Here is a 13,737-nt window from a genome sequence, read left to right as displayed (position 1 = left end):
CTCACTGGATCTCAACTCTTCTTCAAAACTTGACATTAGCAGAAATTTTGATGATGCTATTTTCTTGTTTGCCTTAGATTCTATTGAGGATTAAATAGCATTTAGCAATAAGGTGCCAGACACCTTAGTAAACTCTAAATAAATGGTAGCAATTATTACCAATAATTATTACAGTGAAGTATTGCATTTTGAAGGATATTATTAGGAGACAAAAAGTTGTAATACAATAGAAATAATGTATTATTTTATGCTTATAAAATAAAGTTGCAAAAGGACATATACAACACATTAACTTTGAAAGACATAAAATTACTCTACGCCTAGACATACATGGTAAAAATACATAAATGTAAATGGAAGAATACTCTCGCAACTAACAATAGTGATTTTTCTCTGGGGATGAAGGAAGTGGAACTGTGACTGTAAAATTCCATTAAAAATAAGACAGGCAGAAAAAGCATATATGTAGAAAAGTATAATGAAATAAAATAAATACAGAAACATGTAATTTGTTTTATTTTATTCATTTAATAAATGTATTTAACAATTATTAATTAAGCATACTATATGTTCCAGACAGTGAAGATATAGCTATGTACAAGACAGACACAATGGCTGCTTTCATGGAGCTCTTACTTCACATTGTATTATGGTAAGCACTCAAGGTCAATACATACATATATATATGTGTATATGAGGTGTGTGTATATATATATGTGTGTGTGTGTGTGTATATATGTATATATGTGTGTATACATATATACACACATATAAATATATATACACACACATATGTATACATATATATAAAACTCATTGGGGCTCTTATTGCTTTGTTTGTTTCTACCAATTTTTTTTTTATTGTGGCAGAACAACACACAACATAAAGTTCACTAAAATGTTAAATATGTCCTTGATTTATTAAAATGTCACATTTATAACTTTGTTTACCCAAAATAGAACCCATTTGAGCCATTTTGTTCTTTAATGAGGAGAACTTGAACAAGATTCAGTTTCTCTTCTTGATGTCAGCCAGGATGTGATCTCTAATCACAAGGCTTAGTCTGATTCCCATTGACAAGACAGCAATGAAGACAGAGAAAGAGCCCATTTTGGTAAAGAAACACCAGCCTTCAAGAAAGTGCAGTCTATAAAAAAAGACAATAGAAGGAATTAGATCACTCGCCGCAATCCTCTTGTTTAATCCAGTACTTCTATTCTATCTGAAATAATAACAATTTAAAATTTGAAAGTTTGACACTTGAAGAAATCACAACCTGATTTAAAAAAAAAGACTATCATATTTTCAGATTAGTGAGACAATGCTAAGCTCCTAAAAATTTCCTAAATAGAAATTAGAAAACACAATAACTTTTATATTTTACGTTTCATTGACCTAAATTAAACTGGACACTGCTGTCATCTTATCGTATGATTCGAATCTAATCTCTAGAAAATTAGTCACTAAGACACATATGTGAGCGCAGATAGGAGCAGGCCAAGGGAAAGAAGAAAGTGTGAAGAAAGCAAGGTTTTTTTCCTAAGCATCAAAAAATTTTAGTTGCACTATGGAATGACTAACAGAGCTTTCTCTGAGATTCCATAAAGGACGTGCTGCATGATAGACAATCACTAATGTTGTTCTGCTATGCTCTTCTGCAAAGGATGACAACAAGAAACAGAAAAGAAATGCACCTTTAAGGTCTTTTCTTCCCAGAGTGTGCCTACCTTTCATATCATCAGATTGATTCTATCACATAGCTAAATTCCCTGTCTTATAGAAAGTGCAGATAGAAATAGCCAAATTTTAAGAACATAGTTTAAATTTGATGCTACTTACCCTTACACAATTTATGTTTTCTTTAAATTTGTCCCAGTGCTTAAGGGACAATCTTACCAAGGATGGTATAAAAGCAATCATATAATCTTAGGTCTTCCCTAAGACGACTTTTATTCTCCCAAATAGAGGGGGAGGTGGTTTCTTCATCAGTCACATCAACAAAATACCACTCTGATAATTCAGTGAAAAATAAATGTTGTAACTCTTAGGAGAAAAATACAGTAATTCCAGAGGATAAGAATTTCCAAATTTTGTGTTCCTACTCTCAGGTACAGAAAACCCTAGGAATGATAGACCAGCCTTCAGACATTGACAGTCTCCCAATACAAACAACATCCAGCATGATGTAGTAACAAGAAATGCTTGTTTTAATAAAGTTGGGTGTTGTATCAGGCCAAATTTCCAACTATGCTCTGCCTATGTGCAGTTTAGTACAACAACCCTGGATTTAAATCTTGGCTCTCATGCTCGACAGGCCATGAAAAAGTCTTTTTACTTCTTGAAGCTTTGGTTTGTTCATCTGTAAATTAGGGATCAGTAATAATACCTACACTACATTACAGGGTAACTGTGAGCTTTAAATATGGTGAAATTTGTTCTACAAAGTTCTTTATTAATATAAATTGCTGTACAAATTTATTTAGCAGCAAGTAAGCACCCAACAATGTTCTACTAATAATTCAGAAATGAATAAAATAGGGACTTTGTCCTCAAGGAACTGACATGCGATTTTGAGGAATACTGATAATTAAGTACAAAACAGGTGTGGTAAAGGGAAACAAATTGTTATAAAGACCCAAAAGAGGGAGAGATTAATTAAGAGAGTAGGCATATGAATGAGTCAAAAGAGATAACAAATGAGATGTAACGTAAGAACTGGGCCTTTAAAATGACCAGAAATGTGCCTAGCATATCAGCTGAGATAAAGGTGACTATCATGAACTGAAATTAGGAGCCGGGACAAAGCACTTGGGGAAGAGTGAGATGGCCCTTCTGGCTAGAGTATGGGGTACATGCTAACAGGAAGCGGGAGATGAGTTCTCCTTGCGAGAGTGTGCTCAACTGTAAAATATCTCTTCGATGTGAAGAGTCAGGACTTTGTTTGCTGGCCATGTTGGGTCATCAAAGCTAAAGCAGGAGAAAAATAATAATAATGATGACATCTTGGTTTTAGAAAGATTAATATTTTTGAGACAGTAAAAGAAAAACTGTAAAACCTAAGTGGAGTATATGAGTAAGGATTTGGAGGGGCACTCATCTGGATGAGAGAGGAGACACTGAATGGAGCAAGAGATGGGACAGGATTGTTTGAAAAGAAGAGATGAATTTGAGAGTTATTCCAGAGGAAAAGGAAAGAAACTTCATGACCTATTGAATATGGAAAATGAGAGAAATCAAAGACAACTCCAAGGTTCCTAACCAGGGAATTGTGTGGATAGTAGTGCCATTAACCAAGACACAATGCCCAGAAAGAGGGAGGTGTTTGGGGAAAAGAAAGAGAATGACTTCAGTTTGAGGTAAGTTGAGTTTGACAAGCCAGCAGGATATCCAGATGGGAATGTCCAGAAGGCTGGGCTCAGATGCAAAATGAGCAATTTACTTTGCCTTTCTTTCCTCCACTGCAAAATGGATGGGATATTGCTTGCCACTTCTCTCCAAGGACTGCAGAGAGGATTAATGAGGCAGTGCTGACATTTATTCCACACCAAGGATCAATGAGAGCTTGCTTGGCAAAGAGTTAGGTTGGAGTTACATTATGTTAACTTGAAAACAAAACAGCTTTGATATGAAAGTCACTGAGGGGGGAGAATGCAGACCTGCAAGCCCTCATTGTAGCATATAATTGTACTTTCGGCAGCCAGTACAAGCACAGCCTTGATGTGGGTGGACCCTAACCTGTTTGCAGCTGAAAACAAAGAAAGGGAACCTCTCTTCCTATTGTCTGTACTTTCTTTTTGAAATCTTTTCCAAAGTCACCAAAAGTCAGCCCAAATGTGAACTTGGGAGTCAGCCAAAAAAAGAACCCTTGTGACACTTTTCTGTGAAGCCCATTTCACGATGAGTCACTTTGTCAATAACATTGATTCCTGAAGCAAGCTACTGTTAGCTGCCTTTGTCCTATGTAAGATTGACTTTGTGTTGGCTCATTAGTTGGCCAGTAATTAATTGGCAGCACTGAGGTCACCAGGTAACACATGCCTGAGGCCACTGCCAAGCCAGAAGCTCAAACCCAAGGTGTTCCTTCCAAAAATGTGGACTCAGGCATAGAATTATGCCTATTTTTAAAATGGGATGCTTCCATAATAGTTGAAAACCCTTTCACTCACAATTTTTATTTCTCTTCCTATACTTCAGAGAGAGCAAAGAAATAAAATATAGAACAAGAGATACATAATACAATGGAAAAAAAAATCTTTGAGGATTCCGTCAGATCTGATTTCAGATTTGAAACTTACTGTATACCTTTGGTTCTGGTCTTTCTGGTGTCCTTCTTGGCAAAGTGTAGTGTCTTGAGGATTGAACTCTTGTCACTTGCTATCTGTGTGACCTAGTGTAAAGTACTAAGATTCTTTCTGATTCAGTTTCCTCATCTATCAAATAAGAATAATATTACCCGTCACAGTTTGTGTAACAGTTGGATGAGATAAAATTAGTCTTTAGCCTTGGGTCTGATACACAGTGATTGCTCAGTAAGTTGCTGTTATGCTGCTGGTGGGATGCTGCTGCTAATGTGATAATATGAGGCACATGGCTCCCTGAAAATCCTCGATAAATGTAAATTTACATATGGAGTGTGAATAGGGATATCACTACAAGTCATACAGGCTAATTCCATGTAATACAGGTTACAATATACATCAGCGGCCATTTTAAATAGGAAAATAAATCACCAAAGGACAGCCTTGCATGGATAAAAGGACTGTTTCACCTGTTTTGCCTTGGTTTTGAATGTGGAAGCCAAATAAGTTGTCTGGATATGTTCTTGAAAAATACTAAAATAAAATAACAACCTGGAATTTCAAGAAACACATTATGATAGATCTAATTTCTTCATCCTCTGTGATGGCCTCCCAGCTGCTCAGAGCCAGGGTCTTCAAAGCAGGTCCAGGAACATCAGCCTCTTTGGGCCTCATCCTAGGATTGCCTCTCTCCTTCCTTTCCTGAGATTACAGTTGCTGGAACTAGAATTGACCCTCCTTGTCTTCCAAACCTAAGTCTACTACTAATCAGGAGCAGATTCGCAGTTAAAATACACTCCCAAATTATGGTCTTGTATTCTTCCCATTACTTCCTGCTTCTTCTGAAGATTTCTGTTTCTGCATCATGCGCCTAATTTCAGAGATCCTCAAATATCCCCCTTCATTGCTCTCCACACCCCCAGGCACATAAGGGTAGTCATTCTGTGGGCCAGAACAGATCTAGTATCCTTAGGAAATATGAATTCATTATGTTAAGTCCCCCAGCAGTAGCTACTAAGCTCCCTGGGGAAAAGCATAACTTTTGATGTAGCTTAATGATGTAGGCTTTGCCTAATCTTTTATTACATTTCATTAGAATTTGAAGGAAGTAGTCCACATTTCTCTTCCATGCATCGCTCCCCACAACAATTCTAAGGACACAGTTTTAAGCAGGATGGCATCTAGGAAAGACAGGATGTAAGAAATATTTGTTGTAATAAGCCCTTCTTAACACCTCCTTCAAACATGATTTATTCCATCTCTTGATAGGAGAAAGCAAAAACTATCCATAATAACAGCAATGTCTATGATTCCAGACACACACATTATTTTCAAGCTCCCTAATGTCAGTTTTTGGATGTGTGAATAGTGAGGAACTTGGAGTGGAACAATGTAAAATTTATATTAGACTCAAAATCAGTCTCATATTTGGGATGTGTTCTTTGTTATATATGCTGTAAAAATTATTCTTCCAAATAGGACGTCAATTGCCTTAACTGATCTGTTGCTGTGGTGGAAGTAAACATTTAGCAACATTCATTTTGATTCTCATTTCAAAGTTAATATGCTGCCTTTTATTTTATCATAATATTGTTATGAAAGTTAAAGTACTTTCAAAGGTGATCGTGTAGTTGGCCAATTAATTGCCGTGGGGACTTGACCTTTCACCACATATACTGAGAATTGATATTATCAAACGTAAATTTGCCCTAAAGAATATCAATGTTGGAAAAGATTTGTGAAAATATAAATTCAGTTGACAGACTTCATTAAAACATTACTGCTAAATTCTAGATATTAAAGAACTATTATCAAAGGTGCAAGTTCCTAGAAAGAGCAAAGGGTTTGCAAATATTAGAATATTACCATTATGTTTCTCAAAAGGAAATGTAATATAAAATTTTTCCATACCGACTCCCAAAAATGGATTTTTAAGGCAGGTTAAGCAAAAGTCATATGCAATATAATCATTATTATAAGGATTATAGTAACAAAAACTTAAAAATAAATGAAAGCTGTGTGTCGTTTATGCTTAAAAACATAAAGTGAGAAATACGTCTTGTAATTGATTAGAAACTATAGTGCGAAGATTCATGGCAGCCAAAGGAAAAAGGAAATTATCTGCTCAGGAGAAACAATTTTACCTAGCATTAAACTCTAAGAGTAATTTACATAAACAGCATTTAACTAGCTATTATTGAGCAATGAGTTAAGTAGCTATTTTACAAAAGATACAGAAACCATATTCATTTAGTTGAGTTTTACACAAATTTGCTACAAAAGAAATTGCTAAGAAAATAATAAAATCATGGTTCCATTAAGACTTTCCACCTGGCTGTAAAACAATGCACTCCACAGATGCTATTTTTGGTAGCCTAATTGATAACAAGAAAAAAAAAAAAGGCTCTCACAAAAGGAGCCACCACTCAAAGTTTTAAACAAAAAACTTAGTGGATTTTTGGTAAGCAAGGAAGATCTGTATCAATAGATTCAAGTATTTGAAAAAGTGATTAATTACTCAGGTAATAAGTGATAAATTAGGTCAAAAGAGAGGTGATAGAATCTTAGTATCTTTTCTTTCATTTGTCAACAGATATTTTTTTAGTACCTACTAGGTGGCATGTAATTTCATTTATTCATTTTTAACACAGTTTCTATCAAATTTTTGATATTTTACAAATTGCTGCCAAATGAAGTTACACAAACATTTATAATTGACCTAGGTCAAAATAATTTTAGTGATCACCTTATAATGTTAGGGAAGCATTTAAACAAAGAAATAACACTTCAGAACATTACAGACTAATTCATTAACAGTTTATGTTACCAATTTGCACTTTATAATCCCCTCCCCTTCTCCCTCATCCCCACCCCACTCTCATCTAACAACCCTCAGTTTTTTCTCTATATCTCTAAGACTGTTTCTGATTAGTTTGTTCATTTATTCTGTTCTTTAGATTCCACTATAAGTGAGATCATATGGTATTTGTCTTTCTCCACCTGACTTATTTCACTTAGCATAATGTTCTCTAGGTCCATCCATATTGCTGCAAATGGTAAGATTTCATTCTTCTTTGTGGCTGAGTAATACTCCTTTGCATAAATGTACCACAGTTTCTTAAGCCAGTCATCTACCAATGGGCATTTCAGTTGTTTCCATGTCTTGGCTATTGTGACTAGCGCTGCAATAAACATAGGGTTCATACATTTTTTCAAATTAGCATTTTTAATTTCTCTGGATAGATACCTAAAAGCGAAGTTGCTGGGTCATATGGTAGTTCCATTTCCGGTTTTTTTGAGATACCTCCATACTGCCTTCCATAGTGGCTGCACCAATCTGCAATCCCACCAACAGTGTATGAGGGTTCCCTTTTCTCCACATCCTTGCCAGCACTTGTTGTTTGTTGATTTATTGATGATAGCCATTCTGACTGGAGTGAGGTAGTATCTCATTGTGGTTTTTATTTGCATGTTGTTAATGATTTTCTTTAATTTTATTAATAGTTACCTCTGAGGATTAGGACTTTAGAACAGAAGAGAAGGAGCTTTACTTTCTATTCTCTTGTATTGTTTAAAATTTTTCCTTTTATTTTTTAGAAACTTTTAGATTTATAGAAAACTTGAGAAGTAATACAAAGAGTTCCCCTATATCCCACATCCAACTTCCCTATTAACATCTTATATTTGTATGTGTTAAAATAAAAAGCAAATGGAAGACCGGCCTTGAAGGTTCCCTGAGAGGATAAACCAGTTTGGTCATTAATTTAACTTAATTACCAATCACTGTGAAAACACTGCTTTCTCACTATATAAGGTGCTTTGTAGTGGTACACTCCTGAGCCTCATTCCGTGTTTTGGTTCTGTGGCTCCAGGTTTGCAAAACTGCCCTTTTGGTATGTGTACAATAAATTTTGACCAATTAAAAAAGTAAAGTTTATGTTAATGCTATTACCTACAGCTGTTCCAGTGGAGTAATTTTTTGATAATTATGATAGCACACAACAAAGTAAAAAAGTACCAAAATATACAAATCCATTAAAGTTTCAGAAAATTTATATATTTTATAGACTATGTAATGCAAAATTTGATTAGTTAAGCACTGAATTATTCATGTTCTATATAACTCTTCACTGAAATACCAAAAATCTCTCCTTGGATAAGTTACAATAAGCATGTTCTACTTTTAAAAATTAAAAAGGCTATCAAAGGCATCAAGTATAAGTTGTGCTAATAAGATGCCACCATGTATAAGCCACCTCAGATGATAAAACTCTGGGGACAGAGTTTTTATGTTGTTGTTGTTATTTTTTAAAGAAAACTGACTTTAAGTCAAACAGCAATTTTTATAAATCATGGAAAGGCACTTTGGCATAATTCATGTGGCTCAGGGCCAAAAACGCTCATAAGATGCATCTACGTGTAGTTATACGTAACATAATTATGCACACACACACACACACACACACACACACACACACACTCAAAGTGTTACAGGTATACTAAGCAAAGCAAAACTGGGAAGATTCCAGGGTTCTCATCCTTTCTTTCCCTGAGCAGGTATCCCTACCCCATCACCTCTCACAAATTCTCTAACTCATGAATTCCTAGCAGTTAGGTGTGACTATATTATTGAGTTGTGTACAGTGGAATAAATGTCAATGGAAATGTGTGCCACTTCAAGGCCTGGCCCCGAAAAATACCCTACATATGTCCCCAGCTCATTTTCCCCCTTACGGCTACTTGAAATAAAGGTGACCCTCTGATCCCTATGGAGACCTTGGAAGCTACATATTAAACATGGCAGAGCCTCATCAGCCAGGATGGATAGGTATAGAGAAAGGCCACCATGACAACCCGGGCAAACACCCAGTACTCTTAGCAAGAAGCAATCTTCTTTTGGTTTGAGCCTCTGTACATATTAGGATCTATTTATTATAGCAGTTAGCCTAACCTAACTAACACACTATGCAACTTGCGGAGGATCTAAATTTAGTCATGTCCCCTTTCACTGGGTATCTCAGAGCTTGCTTCCTTTGAGGGCATATTCAAAAAGCTAAAACATCTCTGGTTACTTAAGATACTTTACCCATAAACACTGCAAGTCGATGAGTTTATGTCAGATTAAGCCTGGACTTTCCTGTTTTCAAGTCGAAGTGCTCCCTACAGACCTCCTCCCCAATATCTTCCCATTGTACCTGTCTAGCCACATACCAGCTCTCTTCACTCCCACTTCTAATTTAAGCCCTTCTCTTTTCCTGCCCTAGAACTTACAGATACGCTTCATACCTTTGACACTTTGGCCACAATTTTCACTATTACCAACCATGTTTTACTGATATAGCTCTCCTTATCTGGCATACTGAAATATATCTCATTTGCCTCATATAACCTGAACAACTGGTAATGTTATATGATATACTTTTCATCACTTTCGAGCTTGGCTGAAGGAAAAGAAGACATTTTTTTCTAGCCCAGAGTATGTCCCTGGGTTCCATAGTAAGGCAAGTAAATAAACAAAGCAGTGTGTAGCTGCAATGACAGGAGGGATGAGGACTGGTAGAGGTTGCATAGGGAAGTCAATTAGTTCACTAGCATGACCAATTACCAGCAGCCCCTCGTTAGTGACACTTCCATGGTTCTTCTGCTCCTGTACATTCTTAAAAATGATAAGCCAACTCAACTAAGCTTAAGCAAATACAAATGTGTAGAATATCTATTCTATGCTGAAAATTATATTAAAGGTCAAAGAGGATACCAAGCAGTAGAAAGCAGAGTGCTGGGGGCGGCTGGATAGCTTCAGTTGGTTAGAGCGTGAGCTCTGAACAACAGTTTTGCTGGTTCGATTCCCACATTGGCCAATGAGCTACGCCCTCCACAACTAGATTGAAGGACAATGACTTGGAGCTGATGGGCCCTGGAGAAACACATTGTCCCCCAATATTCCCCAATAAATTTCTAAAATAAAAAGAAAGAAAGCAGAGTCCTTTCCCACTAAGGCTATGGCCTAATTAGAAACACAAGATATATACATAAATATTGATGTTATAGGACCATACATGATTAAGTGCCAAAATATATTATGCAGACAATACAAGCCATTGAGTGAATCCTAGATCCAGGAGAACAGTGTCAAGTGCACTTGTCAAGAGATATTTTAGGAAGCCATAAGAAAGGGACAAAAATTTAACCAGATCTAATTTATTTCTTCCTGTACCCTAAGTGGTCAATTTTTGCCCCTACTTTGTACAACAGCCTACATAATTATATAAAGTGTCAGGAACTAGAAAGCCTACCTTCTGTTGGCAGATATTGTCTTCTTAAAGAGGAGAATGTCAGAGATTGAGCGGAGCTAAACTCTAGATGGCTCTGTCTCCGTTACGTGTTCTCCCAGGGGCAAAAGGTGTAAAAGAGCACATCATCTACTTATCTGAAACATAATGAAATGACATGTTTTTAAAAGGTCAAGATGCCAGAAGGTAACATAACTATTGTGTTAAAATCATATTTAAAAAAATCAGTAACCTTAAAGTCTGTGCAGAAAATCAAATTAAATGCTAGATAGAATGACATTACTGAGTCCCTGAAATATGTTACGAAAAATGGCATTCTAACAAAATCCTACCCCCACCCAGAGGTCTAAAGGAAGATTTCTTGTCTGTCTCATGGGTCTTCCATTCTCAAATAATTTCCTTTTGGGTTATAAAGTGTGATTTAACACAAGGTCTTATATCAATAACAGTTCAAGAGTCAAATGTAAGGATCTGGGTGGAATTATAGGAATTAGAATCTTTAGCTGACTGTTACCTATCCATTTTGGCTCTACCAAAGTGTCTGGCTTTGACAGAACATATTGCTCTTGGTTGGCTTGTAACAGCTTTTTCCAGTGGAGCCTGAGTTCTCTTGAAGGCTATCTCGAAAGGCATAAGTGACATTTGGAATGCTAGCGACATACTAAGTTTATAAAGCATTAGTGGTCAGACCTAAAGCTTGGAGATTGACCTTTTCAATAGTTTAGCAAAAAACGGATTATCAGAAAAATCAAGGACAATGATCATTTTTGAATGTTTCACATTTTAAGTCAGTCCATCATATTTTGGTTGTCTTTGGTGATATATTTTTAATATACTAAAGATGATTTAGTTCTTCTTTTAAAATTCAATTATACAAAAGTATGCCTCCTCTCATTAATATCCTGAAATGTCTCACTCCTTTGATCCCTTTTACCAGCATGGACATCTGACAAACTTCTAACTCTAATTGAAGAGTCTGCTCAAAGCATCATCTCCTTTGAGAATCCTTTCCTAGTCCCTCAGGCAAAATGAGACCCTCTAACCTTTGTAGTCATCTAATATTTTGCATATTCCTTCATTTTATCAATTATAATATTGCATTATATTTGTGTACTTTTCCACTAGATTTCCTTGAAAGGAAGGAGTGTTTCTTATGCACCTTTGCTTTACGGGACCTAGTAAATGGTTAGCATACAGCAGGAATTTAATAAATATTTTTTAAAGGAACATATAAATGAATGGAACTAAATTCTTAAATTTCCTCTTCCCCTTAGATATAATCAAGATATTTAACATGCCTTCCAATGCGCGGCAATTTGGAGGAAAAATGGATTCACAAATTCTATATTCGTTAATTCAATCATTTATTCATTAATTTAGTAAATATATTTTAATACCCAATATATGTCAAGCACAATTATAGGAGGTGAAGGTATAGATAAATTCTTTGTTTTTGATCTTTAAGTTTGCTTTTAAATTATTTCATATGTTTAAATATTTGCAAAGTGTGTCACTGTCAAATGATTAAGCAGTACTGTGGTGGCAGCTGCTGGGTTGGCTTGACATACTTCCACAAATTCAGTGAGTAAGGCGTCCAAATGGATTTAGACAGTTTATTCTTTCAGCAATAGTAGCATTGTGCCACTCATCTCAAGCCCCAGTTTCAACCTGGTGATGTGACGAGGGCCCGGTATTGCCTGCTCACACAGTGGGATGCATGACAGGAGAGGAGGCCTGGCTTGAGGAGACTCTGATCTATCAGGGCTATTGGAAAATCTCCAGAGCAGTGTCATCCTTATCAGCCTGGACTATAAGCAAATCTCTGCAGAAAGGAGGAAGGAATGCTGGGATTGTAAATAATAAATTTGCTCCAGAAAGAGTCCCTGGTTCCATCATTCCAAGGCCATCTGCTTATACAAACATTTCTGAAAAGATAGGTTTCAAGCACTTGCCCAACAATGCCTACACATGTAGAAATGTGAGATTTATGGAGAACTGTTTCTCAACAGTCATTTATGACATACCATAATTATTTATATTTTAAAATAAAATTGTTATGTACCTCTTTTAAGTGTATCTAATATAATCAAGAGTGTCGTAATTTAATATCCATTGTCATTTATTTAAAAATTATATGAACACACATTTGTATCCGATTTTATTTGTTCATTTTTCTCCATGAATTTACATTTTCATTCCACTTCCAATACAAAATTTAACCATTAAAGCTTTATACCTGAAAATATTTTATCAATGATTCTATCATGCTTATTTATAATTGAAATTTATTTTATGTTCTGTGATCATAAAATTCTAAGAGTTAAAAATATTCTGGAATTATCATTACAATTACACTACTATACGATTATAGTAAAACTTTTAATAACTATTAATACATATAAAATTAAAATTGTATTGAAGATACATTTTTGATGCGATGAATGAGGCTTTAAAAATTAGTTCATGTATTCATTGGTGAGTATCATCCATTTCTAGATGAAACAGGTTCTGGATCAGGTCTAGTTTTTCATATTTATATTTAAGTCCTGAAAAACTTCACTACGTAAAAATTAAAATGAATAGGAAGTTTTATGCTGGAAATTATGTACTCACCCATCACCCAAAACAGTTTTAATCATCAATCAGCTCAAACTATCTAAAAGAAAAAAATTGGAAACCATATGACTTGCAAAATAATTTGTTACACGGTCATTAAAGTATTTAGTTTTTAATTTATAAGAAGTATAACTGTGCAACAAAGGTTTAACTCAGCAAGTCTAGGTTGTCTACACTCTTAACATTCCAAAGAAAAGTTTTTCCTTTGCACAAATCCTGGAAGGTAATCTCTATACCCTTGGAATATCCTGCCTGGTAACGGTGTCTCTGTTTACCTGGGAGTCTCGGGCCACTACAGGTGCACTGTACTAACAATAAGACTTACGTTGGGGGCCTTGAGCTGTGCAGCACCAACTTGAGGCTGGATATTAAGGCAGGTAGTCAACTTTACCTATGTGACTGATACTCAATAAAAACCCTGGACACCAAGGCTTGGTGAACCTCTCTGGGTGGCAGTTACTCCATGAATGGTATCATGCATCATTGCTGGAAAAATTAAATGCTGTCCCCTTGACTTCACTGGGAGAGAACA

General features: G+C 35.6%; 1 long non-coding RNA gene across 1 annotated transcript in view; it reads right to left on the bottom strand.

Annotated features, from left to right (window-relative positions):
• Positions 1-471: 471 nt before the first annotated feature.
• The window catches only part of LOC141570425 (uncharacterized), a 261,770-nt gene continuing 248,504 nt past the window's right edge, over positions 472-13,737 (bottom strand). The window contains exon 4 of the long non-coding RNA XR_016020540.1: positions 472-1,148. This is a non-coding gene — a long non-coding RNA (uncharacterized LOC141570425). The remainder of the gene's footprint in view (positions 1,149-13,737) is intronic.

The sequence above is a fragment of the Rhinolophus sinicus genome, chromosome 3 (assembly GCF_057876585.1).
Source record: "Rhinolophus sinicus isolate RSI-liver-muscle chromosome 3, RSI-T2T, whole genome shotgun sequence".
In the NCBI taxonomy this organism is placed as follows: Eukaryota; Metazoa; Chordata; class Mammalia; order Chiroptera; family Rhinolophidae; genus Rhinolophus; species Rhinolophus sinicus.
Note: the sequence above shows the minus strand (reverse complement) of the source record. Positions and strands in the feature narration are given on the sequence as shown.